Here is a 27,094-nt window from a genome sequence, read left to right as displayed (position 1 = left end):
TGAAAAATCAGTTGGTAGTCTATTGGAAATGCCTTTGTAGGTAACTGTCTCCTTTTCTCTTGCTGCTTCTAAGATTCTCTCCTTCTCTTTCATCTTGGGTAACTTAATGATGATGTGCCTTGGTGTGTTCCTCCTTGGGTCCAGCTTCTTTGGGACTCTCTGAGCTTCCTGGAAATCTATTTCCTTTGTCAGATTGGGAAAGTTCTCCATTATTTTTTCAAATAAGCTTTCAATTTCTTGGTCTTCCTGTTCTTCTGGCATCCCTATGATTTGGATGTTGGAACATTTAAAGATGTCCTGGAGGTTCCTAAGCCTCTCCTCATTTTTTTTGAATTCTTGTGTCTTCATTCTGGTAGCTGGTTGAATGTTTCTTTCTTCCTTCTGCTCCAAACTATTGATTTGAGTCCCAGTTTCCTTCCCATTGTTGTTGGTTCCCTGTATATTTTTCTTTATTTCACATAATGCAACCTTCATTGCTGCCTGGGTCTTTTTTATGCTGTTGAAGTCCCCGTTGAGTTCCTAGAGCATTCTGATAACTAGTGTTTAGAACTGTGCATCTTATAGGTTGGCTGTCTTTGTTGCTTAATGGTATTTTTTTTTGGAGCATTGAACTGTTCTTTCATTAGGGTCATTTTTTTTTTTTTTTTTTGGTCTGGGCATATCAGTACTTAGTAAGGGGCGGAGTCTTAGGTATTAATCAGGGTGGGGCAAGTTGCTGCCTGTGATGCTGTATGTGGGGGAGGGGCCTGAGAGGGAACAGTGCCACTTGCTCCACTCACCACCAGTTTTCAGTTACTTCCTTGGCTACCCACAATCAAATTGGGCCTTTCTGGTATTGATTCCTGTGTGAGAGGGTTTGTGTACACCAAACAAACACAAGGAACTCTCCTGTGAGGCTTGGAGTTTCTCCTGCTGCTGCCTCAACCTACACAGGTGTTTTCAGTCAGAGATTTTGAGGCTTTAGTTCTCTGTACTGGAACCCTGGATTGTGTAGTCTGTCTCTCTTCCTAGTTCCTCTCAGTCTATCTGCACGTGAATGTGGGACCGTCCAGTCTGCAAGCCACCACCTAGCCAGTCTGGCAGCTGCCACCTTGCCTGCCCTGGTTCTCCAGCCACTGGCTTTCTGTAAGTCCTCTCCACCTGGCTCCCAGCTCCTCCTCTCCTACCTGTCTGGATGAATGTTTCTTCTTCAACTTCTTGGTTGTCACACTTCCATAGAGTTTGATTTTTCTGTCAGTTCTGGTTGTTTCTTGTTTTTAAATTTGTTGTTGTCCTTCTTTTGGTTGTGCAAGGAAGCACATTGTGTATGCCTACACACCCATCTTGGCCAGAAGTCCACATTCTTTTCAAATTTACATTTATAAAGATGGACCACATGATAAGACACTAAACAAGCCTCAAAAAAGTTCAAGAAAATTGAAATCATATCAAGCATTTTCTCTGACCACAAGGAACTGAAACTTAGAAACAAAACTCAAGGAAAAAATTCAAAAACACTCAAACTCATGGAGATTGAATAGCATGCCATTAAACAATGATTGGATTAAGAAGGAGATCAAGGAACAAATCAAAAAGTTCCTGGAAACAAATAAAAATGAATTCATAACAACCCAAAACTTATGGGACACAGTGAAGGCAGTCCTGTCAGGGAAGTTAATAGAGATACAGGCCTATCTAAAAAAGACAGAAACATTTCACATAAACAACCTAACTCTACACCTACAAGAACTGGAGGAACAACAACAAAGACAGCTCAGAGCAGGTAGAAAGAAGGAAATACCAAGATCAGAGCAGAATTAAATGACACAGAGACTAAAAGCACAATCCTAATGATCAATAAATCCAGGAGCTTGTTCTCTGAAAAGATAAGCAATGTTGACAAGCCTTTAAGGAGACTCATCGAAAGAAAGAAAGAAAGAAGGAAGGAAGGAAGGAAGGAAGGAAGGAAGGAAGGAAGGAAGGAAGGAAAGAAAAGAAAGAAAGAAAGAAAGAAAGAAAGAAAGAAAGAAAGAAAGAAAGAAAGAAAAAGAAAGAACACCCAAATAAACACAATCAGGAATGAAATGGGTGAGATTACAACTGATACCACAGAAATACAAAGGATTGTAAGAAATTACTATGAAAAAATATATGCTAAGAAATTTGAAAATCTAGGTGAAATGACAAATTTCTTGAAAATTATAATCTTTCAAAACTGAATCAAGAAGAAGCAGAAAGCCTGAACAGACCAAAAACAGTGGACAAAATTGAAGCAATAATCAAAAAACTCCTGGCACACAAAAGCCCTGGATAGTGTCACAGGAGAATTTTATGGAACATTTAAGGAAGAGCTAACCCCTATCCTTCACAGACTATTCCAAAAAATCTAAGAAGATGGAAGACTCCCAAACTCTTTTTATGAAGTCAGCATCATCCTCATCCCAAAACCGGATAAAGACACAACAATGAAAAAAAAAAACTGTAGGCCAATATTGCTGATGAGCATAGATGCTAAAATCCTCAACAAAATATTGGCAAATCACATCCAGCAATACATTTAAAAGATCATACACCATGATCAAGTGGGATTCATCCCATGGATGCAAGGATGCTACCATATTCACAAATCAATAAGTATAATACATCACATAAACAGAAGGAAAGGCAAAAATCACGTGATCATATCAATAGATATGGAAAAAGCATTTGATAAGGTACAGAACCCATTTATGATAAAAACACTCAGTAAAGTGGGAACAGAGGGAGCATTCCTCAACATAATAAAGGCCATATATGAGAGACCTACAGTGAACAACATACTCAATGGGAAAAAACTAAAAACTTTCCCACTAAGATCAGGAACAAGACAAGGATGTCCATTTTCACCACTTCTATTCAACGTGGTATTGGTAGTCGTAGACACAGAAATCAGACAAGTAAAATAAATAAATAAATAAATGGGATCCAAATTGGAAAGGAGGAAGCCAGACTGTCATTGTTTGCAGATGACCTGATAGTGTACATACAAACTCCATAGACTCCGCCAAGAAACTACTTCACCTAATAAATGAATTTGGCAAAACAGTGAGATACATAGTCAATATTCAGAAATCTAAGGCATTTGTATACCCACAATGATAATATATAAGAAACAGAAATGAGGGGGAAAAATCTCATTTCATATAGCAATGAGAAAAATAAAGTACCTTGCAATAAACCTTACAAAGGAGGTAAAAGACCTCTACTCAGAAAAATACATGAGACTGAAGAAAGAAACCGAGACACAAACAAATGGAAACATATACTGTGTTCATGGATTGGAAGAATTAATATCATCAAAATGCCCATACTACCAAAGCAATTTACAGATTCAGTGGAATACCTGTTCAAGTACCAATGGCATATTTCACAGATATAGAAAAAACACTTAAAAATTTTATATGGAACCATAAACGACCTTAAATAGCTGTTGCAATTTTGAGAAGAGCAAAGAAGGAGGGATCGAAGTACTTGATATCAAACTGTATTACAAGGCCACTGTAATCAAAGCAGCCTGTAACTGGCATAAGAACAGACTCATGGACCAATGGAACAGAATAGAGAGTGCAGAAATAAACCCAGTCTCCATGGTCAATTAATGTTTGACAAATGGGACAGCAGGATAAAATGGAGGAAAAATAGCCTCTTCAGCAAATGGTGTTGAGAGAGCTAAACAACTACATGCAAAAAAAAACTTGATCACCAACTTACACCATACACAAACATAAATTCAAGGTGGATAAAACACTTAAATAGAAATTGTAAGACACCATAAGAAGACACCATAAGAGTCCTAAAGGAGAACTAGGCAGTAAGATCTCAGATATTCCACAGAGCAATATTTTCACTGTTATGTCCCCTAGAGCAAGGGACATAAAGGAAAGAATAAATAAATGGATTCGTATCAAAATAAAAAGCTTCTGCAAGGGTAAAGAAAAGAGTATTAAAATGAAAGGAGAACCAAACATAAGGGAAAACATATTTGCCAATGATACTTCAGACAAGGGTTTGATCTCCAAAAAATATTAAGAATTCACAGGACTCCACTCTAAGAAGACAAGCAACCCAATTAAAAAATGTGCAAAGGACTTGAACAGACACTTCTCCAAGGAGGACATACAGAGGGCCCAGAGACATATGAAAAGACGCTCAGTATTGCTAGCCATCAGAGAGGTGCAAATTAATATCACAATGAGATAGCACTTCACACCAGTCAAAATGGCCCTCATAAACAAAGCAACAAACAACTACTGGAGAGGTTGTGGAGAAAAGGGAACCCTTGTGCAGCGTTGGTGGGATTGCAGACTGGTGTAACCACTATGGAAAACAGTATGGAATTTCCTCACAAAACTAAAAATGGAACTGCCTTTTTACCCAGCAATTCCACTGCTGGAATTATATCCTAAGAAACCTGAAACACCAATCCAAAAGAACCTATGCACCCCAATATTCATAGCAGCACAATTTACAATAGCCAAGTTCTGGAAGCAACCAAGTGCCCATCAGTAAATGTATCAAAAAACTGTTACATTTACATGATGGCATACTATGCAGCAGAAAGAAAGAAAGAGCTCCTACCCTTTGGGACAGCATGGATGGAACTGGAGAGCATTACACTAAGTGAAATAAGCTAGGTGGTGGAAGACAAATACCATATGATCTCTCATTAAAGTCGAACCTAATGAACAAAACAAACAAGCAAGCAATATACAACCAGAGAAATTGAAATTAAGAACAAACTGACAGTAATCAGAGGGGAAGTGGGAAAGGATATTGGGCATAAAAGAGGGAAAGGTTTTCAGGAACATGTACAAAGGACATATTGATAAAACCGAAGAGGAGCAGGACCAAGGATGAGGAGTTGGAATGGCTGTGGTGGGGGAGAATGGTGGAGGTGAAATGGAGAGAAGTATACTTGAACAAAAATTAAATTTAAAAAAATAAAAAAGAAACTGTTCCATGTGCATTTGAAAATAATGTGTATTTTTGCTTTTGAGGGATGAAAGATCCTGTACATATTACATAAATACGTTTGATTCTAGAGTGTCATTCAATGCTACAATATCTTTGTTGATTCTTTGTTTGGAAGATCTATCCATTGTTGACAGTGGGGTGTTAAAAGCGTCTACTGCAAGTGTGTTGCTGTGTATATCTTAAAGTCCTCTGAGATTTTGCTAATATATTTGGGTGTGTATATGTTTATAATGTTTATGTCTTGATGAATTCTTCTCTTCACTATTATGAATTTTCCTTCTTTGTCTTTTTTATGGCCTTCTTTTGAAATCTAGTTTGTCTGATATATGAATTGCTATCCCACTTTTTTTTTCTGTCTATTTGCTTGTAATATTTTTTCCAGCCTTTCACTTTCGGTCTGTGTAGTTCCTTTGTTTAGGTGGGTTTCTTGTATACAGAATGTACGTGTGGCATGTTTTCTTATCCATTAAGCTACTCTGTGTTTTGATTGGAGGTTTTAATCCGTTAACATTTAAGGTTATTAATGATTCTCTCTTACTCTTTTTCTTAAAGTAGTCCCTCTAGGATATCTTGAAGTGATGGTTTGGTGGAGGTGTATTCTTTAGCTTTGGTTTTTCTGGGAAGCTCCTTATTTCACCTTCCATTTTAATTGACTGCCTTGCAGGATAGAGGAGTCTTGGTTTCAGGCCTTTGTTTTTCATTACTTGGAATATTTCTTATCATTCTCTCCTGGATTGGAGCGTTTCCATTGAGAAGTCAGTGGCTAGCCATATTGGAGCTCCCTTCTGTGTTACATCCTGTTTCTACAGTGCTGCCTTTAAGATTCTGTCCTTGTCTCTAACATTTGGTATTTTAATTACAATGTGTCTTAGAGTAGGCCTGTTATGGTTCTTCTTGATTAGGACCCTCTGTGCTTCCAGAACTTGTGTGACTTTTCCCCTCACCAAGTTAGGGAAATTTTCCATCATTATTTTTCAAAATAGATTTTCTATCCCTTGCTCCTTGTCTTCTCCTTCTGATATTCCTATGATGCAAATGTTACATGTTGTCCTGAAGTTCCCTTAAACTATCCTTGTTCTTTTTGAGGCTTTTTTGTTTTGTTGCCATGCTTTGGTGTTTCTTCTACCTTATATTCCAGCTTGCTGATTTGGTCCTCTGTGTCATCTATGCTTTTATATTTTATTTATGTATTTTTAAAAGTTTTTATTTATTTTATTTTTAGAGAATGGAAAGGATGGCAAAAGGGAAAAGAGAAACATCAATGTGTAGTTGCCTCTCCATCCTACTGGGAACCTGGTCTGCAACCCAGGCATGTGCTCTAGACTGAGAATTGAACTCTTGATCCTTTGGTTCACAGGCTGGTGCTCAGTCTCCTGAACCACACCAGCCAGGGCTCATCTAGCATGCCTTTAGTGTATGCTAGTAGTATGCTAGAAATTCCTTCTAGTGTATTTTTAATTTCAGATATAGTATTCGTTTCTTCCTGGTTCTTGTCCATAGTTTATCTCCTTTTTTATGCTGCTGTAGTTCCCTCTAAGTTCCTTGTAGTTGTCACCGAGTTCCTTGAGCATCCCTATAACCATGATTTTGAATTCTATGTCTGATAGATTGCTTGCCTTCATTTCATTTCACTCTTTTTCTGGGAATCATCCATTCCTTTCAATTGCGGGTTCTTTCTTTGTCTCTCCATTTTGGGTGACTCATTTTGTTTGCTTCTGTATCTCAGGATGCTCTGCTTTGCCTGCCTTTCTTTGTGGGTTAGACTGCTGTGGTAGGAGTTCTCTAGGATTCAGTGGTGCAGTCTCTTTGATTTCCTGATCTGGATGCCCTAGTGTTGTCCTTTATCCAGTTTGGGCTCTCTTGTTGTACTTGGCCTTTGGTTATTGGTGTCTCACTTGTTGGAGGGTTCTCCCCTCCAGCTGTCTGACTTTTAGTCCCACCCCATCTTGTATGCTGTTGTACAGGTGTTGGTTGACAATGTATTACCAGAAACCAAAATCCATGCTAGCAAAACAACAACAACAACAACAAACCCCTACCACATCAGCGATATCAACAGCAATCGAGGAAAAATTAATAAAGGTGGAGAGAGATTAAGAAAATTATGAGTTAGGAAAAAGGGAATATGAGGTAACTAAAAGAGGGAAAAATGATTTGGAGTGGGAAGATGGAGGAGAAATAATGAGTATGGAGTAGAAATGAGGCAAAGAAAGGAAGAATAAGTTTAAAATTTAGGTAAAACATGGAATGGTGATGGCAAAAATTGAGTAAGAAAAGGGAAGAGTATGAGGTGTGATATAAAATTAAAAAGTTGTTTAACCAATGGGAACAAAATTGCTGAAAAAACCATAGCATGGTCAACAACAATGACAGCGTAGGGAAGATTAATGAAGGTGGAAAGAATATTGTACAAAAGAAAAAAGAGAATGTGAGATATCTATATTAAAGAACAATGATTTTGAGAGGATGGGTGGGAAAAAGTAATAAGAGTAATGAATAGAACACAGGCTAAGAAAGGGAGAAAATAAAATAAAATGGGGGATTAAAATAAGATTTCTAACTCAAATGATCAAGAGCAAGGGGAAGGCAAAATGGGCTAAGACAGGGAGTGTCCTGTGGGTTTTAAAGTACAAACAAGTAGTGAACAAACAGGAATTCCATTGGAGAAGAATAGCAATAATTGTGACATTCTCACCCAACTTGTCACACTTTATAAGGTTGGAAAGGAAATAAGACAATTATAAGAGGGAAAAAGAAAGTGAGCTGACCAAGGGAATCAAGAATGCTTTTGCAAGGACAGATGGAGGAGAAATAGTAATAGTACAGAAGAGAAACATAGCATAGCTTGGGAGAAAGTAGTTTGCAACAATAAGAAATGTCAGGAAGAAGGCAAAATGGAGTAAGACCAGGAAAGGGTGCTTAGTGGGATTTGAAATGACAATAATATGAAAAAAATAAAATAGAATAAAATCTGAATGAAAAGAATAAAAAAATAATGGCCAAGAGTAATGAGTTAGTAGTAATATGATTGAAGCAAAAGAACTATTAAAAGGCTATGTGAAAGGAAAAAAAGATGAAAGAAAGAAATAAAACATTTCAGTTATGAGGAAGAGCATGGTGAAATTCTTCTCAGCTATTGGTGTTCACCTGCTGACTTCTTTCTGGATCCATCTCTGTTTTTCTTCAGCTCAAGGTCCCGGGGTTGTTTGTCCAACTTCTGGCAATACTGCCTATATGTCCTTCATCTGCCTCTGAAGGGAGCTTCTGTTGCTATTGAGAGGCTGAGACCTCCATGTCTCCCCTGGGAGACACTGTTCAGTCTTCTGGGAAAATTGTGGGTGTATTCCCCCTGCCTCTACACCTCCTGTCTTATTCTGCCCCAGTTTATTTCCAGTAACATACAGTTTCTGATTAAATAGTTGTCCATTTCATGGGGGCAGGGCACAATCTATGTGTCAGCTCCCTCCTTCCTGGTGTAGACAGTAGCTCTGTGTGTGAGCCAAAGCTAGGCAGCACCCTGAACCCCCCTTGCTGCATACTTTCTGAACTCCCTGTTTTGATGGCCTCAGTGAAATAGGGTCCTAGGACCCAGTGTACTTTGTCTCCCTGTGAGGAATTCAAATGTGGTCTTTTTTAGGCCTTCTTCTTGCTGTCTTACTCTAGTGGAAATGCCTCCTGCAGAGTTGTTTAGTCTGCCCAACCAGTTTTAGAGATCTTCCCCTGTTCCTGCAGGAGGTGGGGGCTGGGCTCAATCTTCCCCTCTGGGAGGTTCCATCCAGGAAGTGGGCCCAATCTGGCCTCAAATAATCTCAGGTTCCTGTCCTGAGATCACACTGAGGCCTGCACTCTCCACTCTGTGCTGCTAAGCCCCGGCTGGGGTCACCTGGAGCCGAGAAAGCACCTTCCTTTGTACCTCTCTGATCAATCTGCCCAGCTGACAGAGTGGGAGCAAATTGCACCCACAAAGCTCCCTTCTAGTTGGCAAGGCAGCAGTGTGTGCAGAGTCCCTGCCCAGCACTCCTCAACTCCCCTTTAAAAAAGTCTCTCTGAAGTGAAATAAGCCAGGCAGTGAAAGACGAATACCATATGATTTCACCTTTAAGTGGAACCTAACCAACAAATCAAACAAGCAAGCAAAATATAACCAGAAACACTGAAATTAAAAACAATCTGACAGTAAAAAGGGGGCGGGGGGAGGGGATAATGTGGGGGTTTTCAGGAACAACTGTAAAGGACACATGGACAAAACCAAGGGGGAGGGTGGGGTAACTGTGGTAGGGGGGTAAATACAGACAACTGTACTTAAACAACAATAATATAATTTTTTTTAAAAAGTCTCTTTGGATTCTCCCACTGCAGCGCCCAGCTACTGTCCAGCTTTCCACACACTTTACCTCTCTAAAAACTCAAGAATCTGTCTCCATCATGGCCAGCTGCGGCCCTCCTCCTCCCCCAGATCCAGGTGCAGACAGTATCTCTCTCACTTTGGCATTCTCCCAGTCAGCATTGGCCACCAATGCTCGGGTGTGCCAATAGCTATGTGTGTGTAGCCTGGTTCTCTCTGAGAACTGGGTGTATCCAAGTCACTTCTGGCCTGGTCTTGGGATTCCCTGCTCTGGGAGGGAAGGTAGCCACTAGGCTGCTATGTCTGACCAGGCTTTCCATGGATGCTGGCAGGGTGGCTGCAGGTACCACAGCTCCTGGCACCATAGCTGCTGGCTGCACACCTTGGGACTTTCCCTGTCCATTTATAAACCTCCTTACTGCCTGTTTTGAATCGTCTTCTGAACTGTTGGGCTTCCAAACTTTATATCAGCTAAGATTCCATTGACTGTTCACTTTGTTTTTTGGAAGGTCAGCGAAGTGTCTGAGTTGGGTGCAAGAGAAAGTGGACTCAGCTCTCACCTATTTGATCACCATCTACTGCAGCTAGCCTGTTTAATTTTTTGAGGATCTGCTGTCCTGTTTTCCATAGTAGCTGCACTATTGAACGTTCCTACTAGCAATGTATAAGGGTTCTAGTTTCTCCACATCCTCACCAACACCTAATATTTTCTGGTGTTTTCTTATAGTAGCCATCTTATGAAAGGCCTGAGGTCTTTGAAGAGCCTATACATGACTGACTTCCATACCTATAAAATCTAAATTTAGTTTGAATATTATTCCCCATGTAAGTCCTTTTTGTTGTCTTATGTTTATAGAGATATTAGCTGCTATTACTTTACCAAGAATCCAATTTATGTTTTGTAGGTATAATCTACATAAAGGTCTTAAGTGTAGAGTTCTGACAGAAATATAGAGCCATGTATCTCACACCCCAGTCTAGATAAAGGATACTTCCATTAACTATTAAGTTCCATCAACCTCCTCCAAGTCAGTCCCTCCCTCTAGGACAATCACAGTTGTGATGTCTACCAGCATAGATTAGTTTTGTCTATTTTAGACCTTTTTCATGTCTACTTTCTTTCACTTAATATCTGAGAGATTTATACACGTTTTTGCATATATAAGTAGTTTATTTAATAGCAGAATAGTGTTCAATTATATGAATACACCAGCTTATGCCTTTCCTGTTGATAGACATTTTGAAATGTTACAGTTTAGGCCAGTTATGAATAAAGCTACTGTGAACATATTCTGATGTCTTTTTATGGACATGTTTATACTTACCCTCAGTAGAAACTTAGCAGTTGGTATTGTTCATTCAAAAGGCAGGTATATAGTTCACTGTTTTTTAACAGACAGCCAGTTTTTAACAGTTCCAATGTCATTTTAAACTTTTACCAGCAACATATGAGAATTTTGCTTATTATCAATATTTTCATTTTGGTCATTTTGTAGGGTATGATAATATATTTTTTTGCAGTTTTTGTTTATCTCTTATAACCAATGATGATGAAAAAAACCTTTTTAAGTGCTTTTTATAGCTTCTTCAGGGGTACCTGTTCAAATGTTTTACCCATTTCTTATTGGGTAATATATTCTTTTCCTTGAGTAGTAGGAATTTTTCATGTATTCTGGATAGAAATATTTTGTTTGTTATAGGCTTTTCAAATATTACTGTAGTCTGAGGCTTGACTATTCATTTTAATGGTGTTTCTCAATGAACACAAGTTTTTAACTTTGATAAAGTCCACTCATCATTTTTATTTGTAATTATTTCTTTGACCTCTCAAATATTTGCTTTCTCTAGAGTTGTGAAGATAGTTTTCTATATTTTCTTACAAAACTGTTAGTTCTACAATCCATCTCATGTTAAGAGTTGTTTATAATGTAAGGTAAGGGTACAGGGTCTCTTTTCTGCCATATGGATATAAATTTGTCCCATCACATTGAACTGAGTGAAATTGCTCTATTGATGTTACCAAAAGTTGTTTGTTCGTGTTTTTGTCCATGTATTTTTAGACTATCCTTCCTTTTGATATGTTTTAAATCCTATTACCAGTGCTATGTGGTCTTTACTTGTTTTACCTTTATAATAAGTCTTGAAGTCAGAACAAGTCCTCTTTCTTCTTTTTAAAAATTGTTTTGTCTATTCTAGGTCATTTTCTTTTTAAAACATATTTTAAACTCAACTTCTAGATTTCTTTGAATAAATGTCCTAAGATTTTTATTGGTAAAAACTAACATTTTAGCAATATTGTCTTCCAGTCTGTGATTATACCTTTCCATTTGAGTTAGCTTCTCTAATTCTTATATACAGTGTTTTATTATTTTTAGTATAGATGTCTTATGCATCATTCATTACATTTATTTATTTTTAAAACAAAAATATTTATATTTGTTACTTATTAATTTTTATATTTAAATTACAGTTGACATTCAATATCACATTAGTTTCATATGTACTACATAGTGATTAGACATTTATATAACTTGCAAAGTGATCACCCCAATAAATCCAGTACTCATCTGACACCATACATAACTATTACATTATTAACTATATTCCATATGCTATATTTTACATCCTCATGACTATTTTGTATCTACCATTTGTACTTCTTAATTTCTTACCCTTTTTTACCCAACTACCAGTCTCCGTCCCCTCTGGCAATCATCAGTCTGTCCTCTATGGTGAAGAGTCTTTTGTTTTGTTTGTTTTTTACAATACATATATAAGTAAAATCATATGGTATTTGCCTTTATCTACCTGACTTATTTTATATAATACCCTCTAGTTCCATCCATGTTATTCCAGATGGCAAAATTTCATTCTTTCTTATGGTTCAGTAATCTTCCATTAATTTAATTTAATTAATTTAGATGTACCACTTCTTTTTAATCCATTCATGTATTGACAGACACTTAGGTTGCTTCCATATCTTAACTATTGTAAATAATGCTGCAGTGAACATATGGATGCATATGTCTTTTTGAATTAATGTTTTGTGTTTCTTGGGATAAATACCCAGAAGTGGAATTGCTTTTAACGGAGTATAGCCTTTATTTTACCATCTCTTTTGTCTGATATAAGTATTTCTACCTCAGTTTTTTTTTTAATTTCCATTTTCATTAAATTTTTTTTTCATCCCTTTACATTCAGCCTGTGTGTGTCTTTTGATCTCAAGTAATTATCTTATAGGCAGCATATTTAAGGGTCTTGTTTGTTTATCCATTCAGGCACTCTATGTCTTTTGATTAGAGCATTTAATACATTTACATTTAAAGTGATTATTGATAGGTATGTAGTTATTACCATTCTATTATTTATATTTTTTTGTTTTTTTCTTAAAGAAGTCCCTTTAGCATTTCTTGTAACACTGGTTTGGTGGTGATGAGCTCCTCCAGCTTTTTCTTGTGTATGAAGCTCTCTATCTGTCCTTTCATTATAAATGATAGCTTTGCTTGCTAATCTTGGCTGTAGGCTTTCATCACTGAATATTTCATGCCAATCCCTTCTGGCCTGCAAAGTTTCTGTTGAGAAATCAGCTGACAGTTTTATTGAAACATGCTTCTAGGTAACTTCTGCTTTTCTCTTGTTGCTTTTAAGCTTCTCTCTGTCTTTAAACTTTGGCATTTTAATTATGATGTGTCTTGATGTGGGCCTCCTTGGATTCATCTTGTTTGCAATTACCTGTGACAATCTGTGGCTTTCTGGGCTTGTATGTCTATTTCTCTCACCCAGCTATGGAAGTTTTCCATAATTATTTCATCGAATAGCTTTTCCATCCCTTGCCATCCCTCTTCTCCTTCTGGTAACCCAATGACAGGAATGTTGTATGCTTGATGTTGTCCCAGAAGCCCTTTAAACTATCTTCTTTTGCTTAATTTGTTTTTTCTTTTTGCTGCTCTGATTGGGTATTTTCTGCAACCTCATCTTTTAAATTGCTGATTTGATCTTCTGCTTCATCTAATCTGTTGACTTCCTCTAATATAGTCTTCATTTCAGTTATTGTATTCTTCAGTTCCGACTGGTTCTTTTTTATATTTTTTATCTCTGTTTTTGTTTCCCATCTCTTTGTTGAAGTTCTCACTGAGATTCATTGAGCACCCCATAACCAGAACTCTGCATCTGATAGATTGTCTCCTATTTTACGTATTTCTTTTTTTGGAGTTTTGTTCTGTTGTTTTGTTTTTGTTTTTACATGTGGGCTGTGTTTCTTTATCTCCTCATTTTGATGTCTTCCTGTGTTTGTTTATATACAGGGTCTGGCAGAAGTTATACCTGCTTGAGTGTGGTTGGTAGGGTAGTAATATGGGTGTAATAGTTTATAGTTTTAATTTGAACATTTCCCCTAAAATGTCATATGGTGTGCTTCAGTGTGATATTGTTGTGTTACAGAACTACGTACTTGTGATTTTGTAATAAAAAATTTTGTACCCTGACTGGTGTGACTCAGTGGATTGAGCACTGGCCTGCGAACCCAGTCAGGGCACATGCCTGGATTGCAGGCCAGGTCCCCAGTAGGGGGCGTGCCAGAAGTGGCCACACATTGATGTTTCTCTCTCTCACTTTCTCCTCCTCTTCCTCTCTTTCTAAAAATAAATAAGTAAAATCTTTTAAAAGATGTTGCAATGAAAAAGGGGTGTTATTTGTGCCAAACCCTATATATTAAGTACAGCTGCTACATCTTTCAGTGTTAGTAGAGGGCTTTATGTAGTAGGTATTCTGTGGGGCCCAGTGGTGCAATCTCTCTTGTCACCTGAGCTGGGTGCTCCAGGTGTGTCTCTTTTGTGGGTTGTGTGTGCCTTCCTGTTGTAGTTGACCCTTGATTGCTGTTGGCATTTCAGTGGGAGAGACTGATCAGTCTGCTTGATTGTGAGGATGGGCTGTGACTACAGTGGAAGAGCTGTTGTGCAGGGGCTTACTGCAGAGCAAGATTTACTTTAGTGGAGCTTTGATGCCTGCTGAGTCCTCCGTTGGGTATGTCATTTGTGGAGTTGCTTGGGTGGTGCTCTGGTGTGGTTTGAAGCTAGCTACAGTTGTGTTGGTTCTGGAGCCACTGAGATGGACTCTGGTCAATTGTTGCCAGTGTCTTTCCTGGGGCCACTCAATATCAGCTGCAAAGTGGTCTACAGATGGTTTCTACTTGTGCTGGGCTTGGGGCTGCTTAGCAAGAGGTATGGAGCAAGCTGAGGGCAAATGATGCTTGTTTGGGGTTTGTGAACATTTCAGAGATTTTTAGGGAAGTCCACAGCATGAGCCAAGACAGACCATTTCTCTGGCAAAGCCACTGGAAGTGGATTGGGTAGGCTTGCAAGTTTGGTGGGATGGGAATCTCAGGGAGTCACCAGGGAAGGGCCACAGGTCTTAGCTGGTTGACAGAGACTCAGATATTGTACTCACTTGTACATACAGACTGGGCACGGGAGGAGTTTAATAAAGGAACAGTGGTTTCTGCCAGCACTTCTCTCTGGAAGAAAGCTGTCCCTCCAGCCCTCACCCTAAAGCCAGACAATTCAGTTCCATCCTCTATATCCCTGTCACCTTTTGAGATGCTACACCACCACTGGAGCTCAGAGCAAGTGCCTCTGTGTACAAGTATGTTCATGCGCAGTCCCTGTAAAAGGAACACCTGGGACTCCAGAAGCCCTCTGTCTCACTGAGCCACAATCTCCTCTGGTTTTCACAGACAGAAATTACAGGGATTTTTCTTCCTGGCACTGGGACCCCCATGTGGGCTGAGACATCTTACTCCTCAGGGGGTACATCTGCAGCTGAGATATCCCTCCCAGTTTTTAACCACCAGACATGAATGAGAGCACTAGTCCATTTCGTGTCATTTTGGACATGGCTTCTTCTGTATATCCTTAGTTATAGAATTACTATTCAGCTAGAGTTCAGGTGGTTCTCAATGATGGTTGTTATGTAATTTAGTTATTGTAATTTTGGTGTGGTTATGGGAAGAGGTGAGCACAGCTCCACCTACTCCACCATCCTACTCCACCATCTTGACCTGAAGCTTCTTATAATATTATTGATGTATTCCCTAAGCTGAACTTTACAGTCCTGTAACCATTTTTGTAACTACCAATTTGTACTCCTTAATTGCTTTCACCTTTATACCCACCTGTCCCCAACCCACCTCTTACATGGAGACTATCAGTTTGTTCTATGAATTTGTTTCTGTTTTATTTATTTGTTGTTGTTGTTTTTAGATTTCACATGTAAATGAAATCATGTGGTATTTCGCTTTCTCTGTCTGACTTATTTCACTTAGCACTGCACCCTGTGGGTCCATCCATGTTTTTTGTGAATGGTAAGATTTCACTCTTTAATGGTTTTATGTAGGTGCTACATCTTCTTTATCCAATTCTTTATTGTTAGACATTTAGGTTGCTTCTATATTGGCTATTGTAAAAAAATGCTGCATTGGACATAAAGGTGCATGTATCTTTTTGAATTAGTGTTTTGGATTTCTTGGGTTAAATACCCAGAAGTGGAATTGTTGGGTCATATGGTAGTTCTATTTTTAGTTCTTTGAGGAAACTTCATACTGTTTTCCATAGTGGCTGCACTAATTTACAATCCCATCACCAGTGCATGAGTTTTCCCTTTTTTGCACTTCCTTGCCCACACTTGTTCTGTTGATTTATTGATGATAGCCATTCTAACAGGTGTGAGGTGGTATTGTGGTTTTAATTTGCATTTCATAATGTTTAGTGATGATGAGCATCTCTCATATCTCTTGGCTGTCTTTATACCCTCTACAGAGAATGTGTATTGAGGTCCTTTGCTCATTTTTTAATTCCATTTTTTTGGTGTTAAGTTATATGAGATCTTTATATCTTTTTATATTAACCCCTGATCAGATATATTATTGGCAAATATCTTCTTTCATTTAGTACATTGTCTTTTTGCTTTGTTGATGGTTTTCTTCACTGTACAATTTTTTTTTAGTTTTATTTAGTCCCACTTATTTTTTTCTTTTGTTTCTCTCACCCCTGGAGATATATCAAAAAAAATTATTACCAAGGGCAATGTCAAAGAGTTTACCACTAATGTTTTCTTCTATGATTTCAGGTCTTAAATTTAAGTTTTAAATTCATTTTGACTTTATTCTTGTATATGGTGTAAGAAAGTTGTTTAGTTTTATTTTGTGGATGTAGTTCTCCAATTTCCCTAACACCATTTTTCAAGAGACAGTTTTTACCACATTGTATATTCTTGCCTCCTTTTTCATAGATTAATTGACCATATATGTGTCAATTCATTTCTGGGCTCTCTATTCTGTTTCACTGATTCATATATGTTTGTTTTATGCCAGTATTATGTTGTTTTAATGACTATAGCCTTGTAGTATACTTTGGTATAGGTTAGTTTGATACCTCTTTGTTCTTTCTTTGTCAAGATTGCTTTGACTCTTCAAGTACTTTGTGGTTCCATATAAATTACAGGATTTTTTGTTCTAGTTCTGTGAAAAATATTGGTATTTTGGTAGAGATCTTTGATTCTATAGATTGCTTTGGGTAGTATGGACATTTTAATGATGTTAATTCTTCCTCTCCATGAGCACAGTGTATCCTTCCATTTATTTGTGTCTTCTTTAGTTTCTTTCTTAAATGTCTCATATTTTTCTGAGTATAGTTCTTTACCTCCTTGGATACATTTATTCCTATGTATTGTATTCATTTTGAATTAATTGTAAGTGGGATTATTTTCTTAATTTATCTTTCTGATAGTTGTTATTTATGTATTAAAAATGCAACCAACTCAGCTTTTGAGTGTGGGGTGAGGGTGATCAGAGATATCAAAACCAAAACTGGGTACCTGTAAAAGCCATGCATAGGTAAAGGTGGGGAGTGGGTACCAAGGAGAAGACCTCCTGGACTAAGTAGGTCAGGGACACCCACTTGAAATCCGGGTCATTCTAGCAGACTCCTGGCATTGTTGCATAAATGTCACTCACACGCGAGGGGAAGATAATGAAGCACAAACTTTATTACCCGGGGAGGCTCAGAGGAGAATCCCAAATTCTGAGCCCAACCCAGGCTCGTTGCAGTTCTTTTAAATATTTGTTACAGAGCAAAGAAGGGAGAGGGTCTTTCTGCTAAAGCAAGGGAGTATACAGAGGCAGAAGCGGAATGAGGATCAGCATTTCGGCCTTGAGATAGCGTTACCTAGCAACTCTATTAGTCTGCTCCTTACCTAAAAATAACTTTTACTCAGCTTTTGTCCCGACAAAACTTGCAGGTGTTACAAGGAATAGAAAGCCCCTTTGTGAGACTTTCTACTTTATTTTCCTGCCACAGCATTAAAGTCACTGTTTCAATCTGGAGTAAGGAGCTTACTTTGGGTCTCCAGAAAAGGTGAGAGAGGAACTATGATACCCATGATAATAGGAATTTCAGGCATCTCCTCAGTGTTCAGTAGCCAGGTTCTGGAGATCGAGGCTTGTTGCGCGTGGGTCACCGGCCAGCAGTGCACGGAATGCTGTGGATGGCTCGCTGAAAAACATGCGAGAAAAAACACACATGCACAGAGACAGACCAGTTTCTGTGGGGAAGTAGGGACAGAATGGCCACCCCCCCTAGTGGGGAGGGCCCTGATTTACCGTCCACACTTGCTTTTATTGGGCTCATTTTGCATAATAATTCAGGTAAAGTACAGTACTTATCAGTGGGAAGTAAGGAACTATAGAAAACAAGGAACTCTGCTGGTGTATTGAGTTGGGATCAAAGAGCTGTAAGACTTTGAGGAACAAACTAACTTCCTCCCTGGACCCTTCTCATTCAACTGAGAGCATTTTAAACAAAGAAGGTTTCACAGTAATTTACATGTTCTTTCTTAGGCCTGATCACCCAGGGAATCCGCTCTTTTCAGCACAGAGCTGCACCACCCTGTCATTGTTTCAGGCTTAGCATGGGAACTAAGGCAATAAGATTTTCTCCCAGACGATGAGAACTCAGGCTACGTCAAAGCCGAGGAGCGAGGGTCCATCACCCTCTTTTGCTGCAGCCCCCAAGTCCTTCTTTTGGGGGGCCTCCCAAAGTGATCATGCCTGGCTTAGGTCGTTCCCCCCATGGGGAATCTTACCCGTCTTTGGCTAACCAACCAAGCTTTTTGGGGTTCAGTTATGAATAAAGCAGCAGAAGCAGCATTCCTGCCAGGGAGACAAGCCTTTGTCTCCTTGCTGGCTTACGGTTCCAAGGGCGTTCCCTTAGCCTTAGCCTAGGTGGGGGTTTCAGCTTCTGATACCAGTCAGGGCGGTTCCCAACAGAGGCTAAGCAGGATGAAAGGGTTAAGAGGACAGCCAGTATTTTGGCTCTTTCTCTGCATAGTCGGCCTGAAAGCAGTGATGACAGGGCCCTTACAAAAGAGACTCTACAACCCTTTTACAGGGAATAATAACTTGGATCCATCACACCAGGGTAAGATAGGTGGCAGGCTTAGAACCTGAGGCTCTTTGGAACTCACAATACTCCTGTGAGCCTATATTAGACCTCAAGCTACTGTTCCATAGGAATGCCAACCAAGATAAGTAACATTATCATGCCTTACAAGCAAGTTCTAATCCTAAGACTTTAATACATCCTTGTGCTGTACCTGAAAGAGAGAAATCACATAGGTTGCTATTCTACAGTTATCTGCCAAGACATACATGGAATTCACAGAGCTCCTCCTTCTCCCTTCCAGTCTTTCACCACCCAATTTTGCTCTCCTACCTTGGGAGAGTGACAGTTTGGTTAACATCTTCCAAACAATAGCTGCAGAGGGAAATAAAAAACATTGCTAGGTATATCATCAACATCCCCAAACATCCCCTTCTCCACCTGTACTCAATGAGTGTATCCAAATAACCCACTCTCAATCTGACCTCTCTTCCATTGGCTCCACCCTGCCCAACCATAAATGTCCTATTGCACCAACCCCTTTTTTGATGTGGGTGTGTGTAAACCTTACAAGCCAGGGAACCTGGGCTATTTTTTTCCTAAAGTGCCCGAAGAATGGTAACACATTTAAGCTATCCACAGGGGACCTCAGCCAGAATGGGTATGCCCTTGGCTAGAACAATCTGCTACATACCCCAAACAAGTTTCCACTCCATGCTTCTTTAGTGATACCCATTGGTGTCTGTAGGGGTCAGAACAGATTCTCTTTATGGGCTGGTCAGGTACTACCCAGTTGACCCCTACAAGGGAGCAGAAATACACATCTTTTTCCAATCACAACAACAATGTTCTTTAGACAAGATTGGCTAATTATTCCTAGTGGCAGGTTGTGGGGGTGGCCCACTGCCAGAACCATACAGCCTTGCTTTTCTGAACTGAGTAGGTTCTAGCTGTAAACCAGTGGATAAAACTGCCCAAAAGAATATGTGCCCCAGCTGGGTGTGTTTTCTCATGTAGTTATGCCTATAATGCTGAGAGAAGACTGGATGTAGCCTGCCCCTGCCTGGAAAACACCTAGCACCAGGAAGAATGCACCCTCAGTCACTTAATCTACAAAGAGTTCATAACCTAGATCATCTGTAACCAACCCAAGACAAAAAGGAATGATTGTATTTACTTTGGCAGGAATGGGAGCAACAATAGGGGCCCTAGCTTTATGGGGGAAGGGTTCACATGAGTCAGTTATCACTTCTCTTTCATTTCTTATTTTATTTATTTGATCCATTTCTCCTTTTTTTCCTGAGGCATCTGTCTAATGGTTTATCAATTTTATCTCTTCAAAGAACATCTCTTGGTTTCATTGATCTTTTCTGTTTTTTTTAAGACATTATCTTATTTATTTCCACTGTGATCTTTATTATTTCCTTCCTTGTAAACACTTTGGGATAAGTTTGTTCTTCATTTTCTAGTTCCTTTAAGGGTAAAGTTAGACTGTTTATGTGAGATTTCTTGTTTCTTGAGGTAGACTGTATTGCTACTAATTTTCCTCTTAGAATTACTCTGGCTATGTTCTGTAGATTTTGGGTCTTTGTGTTTTCAATTTCATTTGTCTCAATGTATTTTTTAACTTCTTTCTCAATCTCATTGTTAACCTAGTCATTATTTAGTAGTATGGTAATTAGCCTGCTCATGTTTGTGTGTTTTACTTGTAACTGATTTCTAGTTTCATACTATTGTGATGGGAAGATGTTGATATGGTTACAAATCTTCTTAAGTTTATTGAGTTCTGTTTTGTGTCCTAACTTGTGTTCTGTTATGGAAAATGTTTTCATGCACTTGAAAAGAATGTGAATTCTGCTGCTTTTAAGTGAAATGATGCCCCTGAAATCACTTAAATCCTTATTGTCTAATACATCATTTAAAGCCACTGTTTCTTTATCAATTTTCTCTCTTAAAGATATACCCATTGATATCAATGGGGTATTAATATTCCCTACTACAACTATATTACTATAGATCTCTCCCTTTATATCTGCCAATATTTGCTTGATGTATTTTTGTGCTCCTATGTTGGGTGCATAAATGTTTACAAGGATTATATCTCTTACTGCATTGATTCCTTTAACATTATAAAATGCCCTCCTTTGTTTCTCGTTATACTTGTTTTAAAGTCTGTTTTGTCTGGTATAATATTGCTACCTCAGCATTTTTTCCTGTTTCCATTGGTATGAAATATCTTTTTTTATCCCTTTACTTTCAATCTGTATGTCTTTCAATCTGAAGTGATTCTCTTGTAGGCAACATATTTATAGGTCTTTAAAAAAAAACCTATTATGCCACTCTGTCTTTTGGTTGGAGCACTTAGTTCTTTTACATTTAAAGTAATTATTGATAGGTATGTGGTTATTGCCACTCTATTGTTTTCTGATTCTTTTTGTAGTTCTCTATTTTCTTATTCTCTAGCTCTCTTTTCCTGTATGTTGATGACTTTCTAAAATAAGTATGTGCTGTGTTTGGATTCCTTTGACCTTATTTCTTGTATATGTCCAGTAATTGTTTTTGTTTGTGGTTACCATGTGCTTCATATATACCAAGGTATGTTTATAGCAATCTATGATGGTCACTTAAGTTTGAACACATTCAAAAATTGTTACAATTTTTACTCAACCATTCATGTTTATGATTTTGTCATTATTTTTTTACTTCTTTTGTGTTATATGTGTTTGTGTGCATCTCTTAATTTATTCTTGTAATTATACACAATCTTCCTACTTTTGTCTTTTAATCATTGTACTACTGGATTTATTGTTGGTCGATGCTCTGCTTTTACTAAATGTTTGTCTTTGCTAGTGAGAATTTTTTTCTTATATATTTTGTATTTAATTTTTCATGTTTTCTTATTTAATTTTTATTTTTTAATAAATTTATTATGGTGGCTTTGATTAATAAAATATGTATATAGATTTTAAGTTTATAATTCTATGATACATCATGTGCATATTACATTGTGTGCTCACCACCAGTCATCAAATCTTGATGCCCTTTACTATCCTCCACTCCCTTCTCAGTGGTAACAACCATGCTGTTGTCAGTGTTTATGAGTTTTTGTTTGTTTTTCCTTGTTCATTTATTGCTTCTGGTTTTATATCCCACTTAGGAGTGAAATTATATGATTATTGACTTTCCTGACTTATTTTGCTTAGCACGATATTCTCAGGATCCATCCATGTTGTTGCAAATGGCACTATTTCAACATTTCTTTCCTTTGTATATATATGTATACCACCTCTCCTTTATCCAGTCACCTGTTGAAGGACTTTTCAGATGTTTCTATATTTTGGTCACCATGAATAATCCTGCAGTTAATATAAGGGTGCATATATCTTTGCAAATAAATGTTTTCAAATATTTTAAAAATATATTTTATTTATTTTTAAATATATTTTATTGATTATGCTATTACAGTTGTCCCATTTTATCCTCTTTATTCCCCTCCACCCTACATACCGCCTCCCACCCACATTCCCTCTTCATCTTAGTTCATATCACGGGTTGTACATATAAGTTCTTTGGCTTCTCCATTTCCTATACTGTTCTTAACCTCCCCCTATCTGTTTTGTACCTGCCATTTATGCTACTTATTCCCTATACCTTTTCCCTCATTCCCCCTCTCCCTGCTGATAACCCTCCATGTGATCATGATCTCCCTTTCTGTGGTTCTGTTCCTGTTCTAGTTGTTTGCTTATTTTATTTTTGTTTTGTTTTGTTTTAGGTTCAGTTTTTAATAGTTGTGAGGTTGTTGTCATTTTACTGTTCATATTTTTGATCATCTTCTTTTTCTTAGATAAGACCCTGTAACATTTCATATGATAAGTGCTTGGTGATGATAAACTCCTCTAACTTGACCTTATCTGGGAATCACTTTATCTGCCCTTCCATTCTAATGATAGCTTTGCTGGATAGAGTAATCTTGGATGCCTTTCATGATTTTAAACACTTCTTTTCAGACTCTTCTTGCCTGCAAGGTTTCTTTTGAGAAATCAGCTGACAGTCTTGTGGGAACTCCTTTGTAGGTAACTCTCTCCTTTTTCCTTAAGATTCTCTCCTTATCTTTAATCTTGGGTAATGTAATTATGATGTACCTGACAGGTGCTACCTTGGGTCCAACTTCTTTGGGACTTTCTGAGCTTCCTGGACTTCCTGGAAGTCTATTTCCTTTGCCAGATTGGGGAAGTTCTCCTTCATTATTTTTCAAATAGGTTTTTAATTTCTTTCTCTTCCTTTTTTCCTTCTGGCACCCCTATGAGTTGGAACATTTAAATGTTGGAACATTTAAAGTAGTCTTGGAGGTTCCTAAGCCTCTCCTCATTTTTTTGAATTCTTGTTTCTTCATTTTGTTCTGGTTGAACATTTATTCCTTCTGGTCCAAACTTGATTTTGAGTCCCAGTTTCCTTCCCTTCACTGTTAGTTCCCTGTGCATTTTCCTTTATTTTACTTTTCATAGCTTTCACTTTTTCCTCTATTTTTCAACCATGCTCAACCAATTCTTTGAGTATCCTGATTACCAGTGCTTTGAACTGTGCGTCTGATAGGTTGCCTATCTTCTCATCGCTTAGTTTTATTTTTTCTGGAGCTTTGATCTGTTCTTTCATTTGCGCCATTTTTTTTGTCTTTGTGTGCCTATTATATAGTAAGGGGTGAGGCCTTAGGCATTTGTCAGGGCGGGATACCCAAGTTGCTGTTTTGTGGTGCTGTATGTGGGACAGGGGTCCAAGAGGGAATGGTGCCGCTTGCTCAGCTCTTTGCCAACTTCCAGGCACTTCTACTTCCCACAAGGGAATTGGGCCCCTCTGGCGCTGATTCCCGGTTAGGTGGGCCTGTGCACATTCTAGGACTCGGTGGTTCTCTCCAACAAACTCTCCTGTGAGCCTGGGAATTTCTCCCACTGCTGCAATCCTCGATAGTTTTTTCACTCAGAGGTTTTTGAGGCTTTGTTTCTCAATACTGGAAACCTGGGTTGCTCAGTCTGTTTCACTCCCCAGTTTTTCCTCCTGGTTTATCTGCGCGCAAATTGGGACTGTTCATTCTGCTAGCCACCCACCATAGGCCCTGGTCCTCCAGCCACTGCTCTACCATGAGTCATCTCCATCCTTCCTACGAGTCTGGACTAATATTTCTTCCTTAACTCCCTGGTCGTTGGACTTCCATACAGTTTGATTTTCTGGCAGTTCTGGTTGTTGTTTTTTTGTTGTTGTTTTTAAATTTGTCATCCTTCTTTTGGTTGTGTGAAGAGGCACAGTGTATTTACCCTTGCCTCCATCTTGGCCGTAAGTATTTTCAAATTTTGGGGGTAGATACCCAGAAGCTGTTTGCTGGGCCACATGGTAATTCTATTCCTAATTGTTGAGGAACCACCAAACTCTTTTCCCTAGTGGCTGTACCAGTTTACACTCCCACCATCAGTGAATAAGGGTTTCTTTTTCTCTTCAACCTCTGCAGCACTTGTTATTTCTTGTCTTATTGGTAATAGCCATTCTAACAGTTGTGAGGTGGTTTATCATTGTAGTTTTCATTTTTATTTCCCTAACAACTAGTGAAGTTGAGCGTCTTTTGTATCTGTTGGCCATGTGTCTTCTTGGGAAAAATGTATGTTTATGTCCTTTTGTTACAGGGTGCAGCCAAGAGGGGGGCCCAAATAGGCATTTGAAATGCGGTCCAGAACTTAAGGTGTCCAGGAGATTTTAAGATGTCTCCATCCCCCACCCCAGGGTGTGGGTTGGGGGAAGGGACAAATGGAGCAGGGCCATTGAGAGCTGTTTTGCATAGCAACAGCCTTGCAGCTAACCTCTGGCGTGGTCATTTAACATATCTATAGCCTTTGACTGGTTGCATAGATATGTTAAGTAGCTGTGATCAGCTCTAAGCCAGGGGAATGGAAGTAACTTCCCCACCCAAATGTAACTGGGGGGGCGGGTCCCCTGAGTTACAGCGCCTGCATGGGAGCTCAGAGAGGATTGGCTCCAGGACATGGGGCCACGCCTGCCCAGACTCATGATGGCAGCCCAGTAAAGCTGGAAGGACACGAGTTCTGGCATGTGAAGCCAAGTGTGGGAGGAGTCGGAAATGAGGCTGCAGAGGAAGATTGGCTGCAGGGATTTAAAACCCAGATTTGGCGGCCATTGAGGAGGAGAGCCGTGCTGCTTTAGAGAGGAGAACCATGCTGCTTTAGAGAAGAGAATCAGGCTCCTTTAGAGAGGAGAACCATGCTGCTTTAGAAAGGAGAACTATGCTGCATTGAGAGGGAGAAGCACGCAGACTTGACGGAGTGTAGACTCCTGCAGCATTGAGAAGAGAACCACGCAGCCTGGCAGAGTGGGGACCCCCACAGCTTTAGAAGGGGGAACCACCACCTGGTTTTAGCAGAGATCCCGGTGACTCAGTGGAGGGTGCCAGGAACCCAGGGAGGTCTCCCAGTCGAGAGGGAGTACTAACTGGGAAGAACCAGAAGACTACCTAAGCCATGGACTTCTATTTCCTTTCCTGAGATACGGTACTCTGGACTGGGCAAAGGGGGAAGGAAGGAAGGACTGTGTCTGTTTGTGGGTGTTTTAAGGGACTTTGGGATTTTGGTGAAGACATTAGGTCACTACTTTAAGTCTGTATAGCATTAAATAAACATTTCCTTTCCTTTTCACGAATCTCTGGCATTGAGAGACGTCTTTCCTCTGGTGGCGGACATAACGGACCCGGGGCCTTCTTTCAATAATAGTATATCATCCCAGGCCCCCCTTGTTGTGTTCTGTAACACTTCGTCCATTTTTTAATTACATTGTTTGTTTGGTGTTGAGGCGTATGAGTTGTTTATATATTTTGTATGTTAACCCTTTGTTGGAGCTGTTGTTTGCAAATGTCTTCTCCCATTCAGCTGGTTGTCTTTTTGTTTTGTTTGCAGTTTCCTTTGCTGTGCCAAAGCTTTTTAGTTGGATATATTCAGTAGTACCATACATTTCTTTTTTACTTTACTTCCCTTTTCTTTCAGGTTACATTCATAAGATACTCTCTAAGACCAAGGTCGAAAAAGTCCATTTAGTTTTTTTCCATAAATAAAGGACACATTTTTACGTTCACCAATACATTTATTGATTTGGATATTTTGAGAGTTGGCTATCTCCCATGTGGCATAACGTTGATTGTTCTCAATGGCTCAATTTTATTGCTGTCACCTTCAACTGGTCTACCTGACTGTGTAGCATTGTCCATCAAAAATCTCTTGCAGGAAACTTTGCAAACCACTTTTGACTGATTTGATCAATCACAGCATTTTTTCCATATACTGCACAAAACTTTTTGTGTGTGTTTCAGAATACAGTGGGATTTTGTACATTGATTTTGTAACCTGCAACATTATTACACTTGCTTATTGTTTTCAGTAGGTCTTTTTCATGAAATCTTTAGGGTTTTCTGTATAAAGAATCATGTAATCTGCAAAAAGTGACACATACTTCTCACATCCAATTTGGATGCTTTATTTCCCTCTCCTGATTGCTCTGGCTAGGACTACCAGTACTGTGTTGAATCAGAGCAGTAAGAGTAGATATCTGTCTTGTGTCTGATCTTAGAGGTAAAGTATTCAGTATTTCATCGCTGAGTATGATATGAACTGAGGATTTGTCATATATGGCTTTTATTATGTTGAGTTTTTTTCTTTATACCCATTTTATTGATCATTTTAATTATAATTGGGTGTTGTATCTTATCAAATGTTTTTCTTGCATCAGTTGTAAGATCATATGATTTTTAGCCTTTATTTTGTTAATGTGGTTTACTACATTGATCAATTTGCGTATGTAGAATCATCCTTTTGATCCTCGAATATACCCCGCTTGATTATAATGTATTATTTGTATTCATATAATTTTTGTAATATATTAATCCATATTTGTATAATGTATTACTGTAATGTATTGTTGCATTTGATTTGTTAGTATTTTGGTTAGGATTTTTGCACTTGTATTTATCAGAAATACTGGCCTGTAGTTTTGTTTGTATGTGTGTGATCCTTGCTAGGTTTTGCTTTCAGTGTTATGTTGGCCTCATAAAAGGTGTCAGAAAGTATTGCTTCTTTCAGTTTTTTTTATAAGAGTTAGAGAAGGATAGCTATTAAATCATATTTCAATGTTTTGTGGAATTTACTAGTAAAGCCATCTGATCCTGGACATTTAATTTTTGGTAAGTTTTTGATAGTTATTTCAAATTCCTCACTGTTTATCAGTCTATTTAGATTTTCTGGTTCTTAATGATTCAGTCTGAAAGGCTATATATTTC

General features: G+C 38.5%; 1 protein-coding gene and 1 long non-coding RNA gene across 4 annotated transcripts in view; both read left to right on the top strand.

Annotated features, from left to right (window-relative positions):
• Positions 1–27,094, top strand: part of ZNF382 (zinc finger protein 382) — a 79,334-nt gene that overhangs the window by 19,481 nt on the left and 32,759 nt on the right. The window lies entirely within an intron of this gene.
• On the top strand, positions 395–27,094 carry LOC118497480. The gene is made up of 4 exons (XR_004900002.1): positions 395–571; positions 10,436–10,446; positions 21,127–21,132; positions 27,083–27,094. It is a non-coding gene; the product is annotated as an uncharacterized LOC118497480 (long non-coding RNA).

This window comes from Phyllostomus discolor, chromosome 12, assembly GCF_004126475.2.
Source record: "Phyllostomus discolor isolate MPI-MPIP mPhyDis1 chromosome 12, mPhyDis1.pri.v3, whole genome shotgun sequence".
Lineage (NCBI taxonomy): Eukaryota > Metazoa > Chordata > Mammalia > Chiroptera > Phyllostomidae > Phyllostomus > Phyllostomus discolor.
The sequence above is the reverse complement of the archived record's forward strand: the minus strand, read 5'-3'. Positions and strand labels throughout refer to the sequence as shown.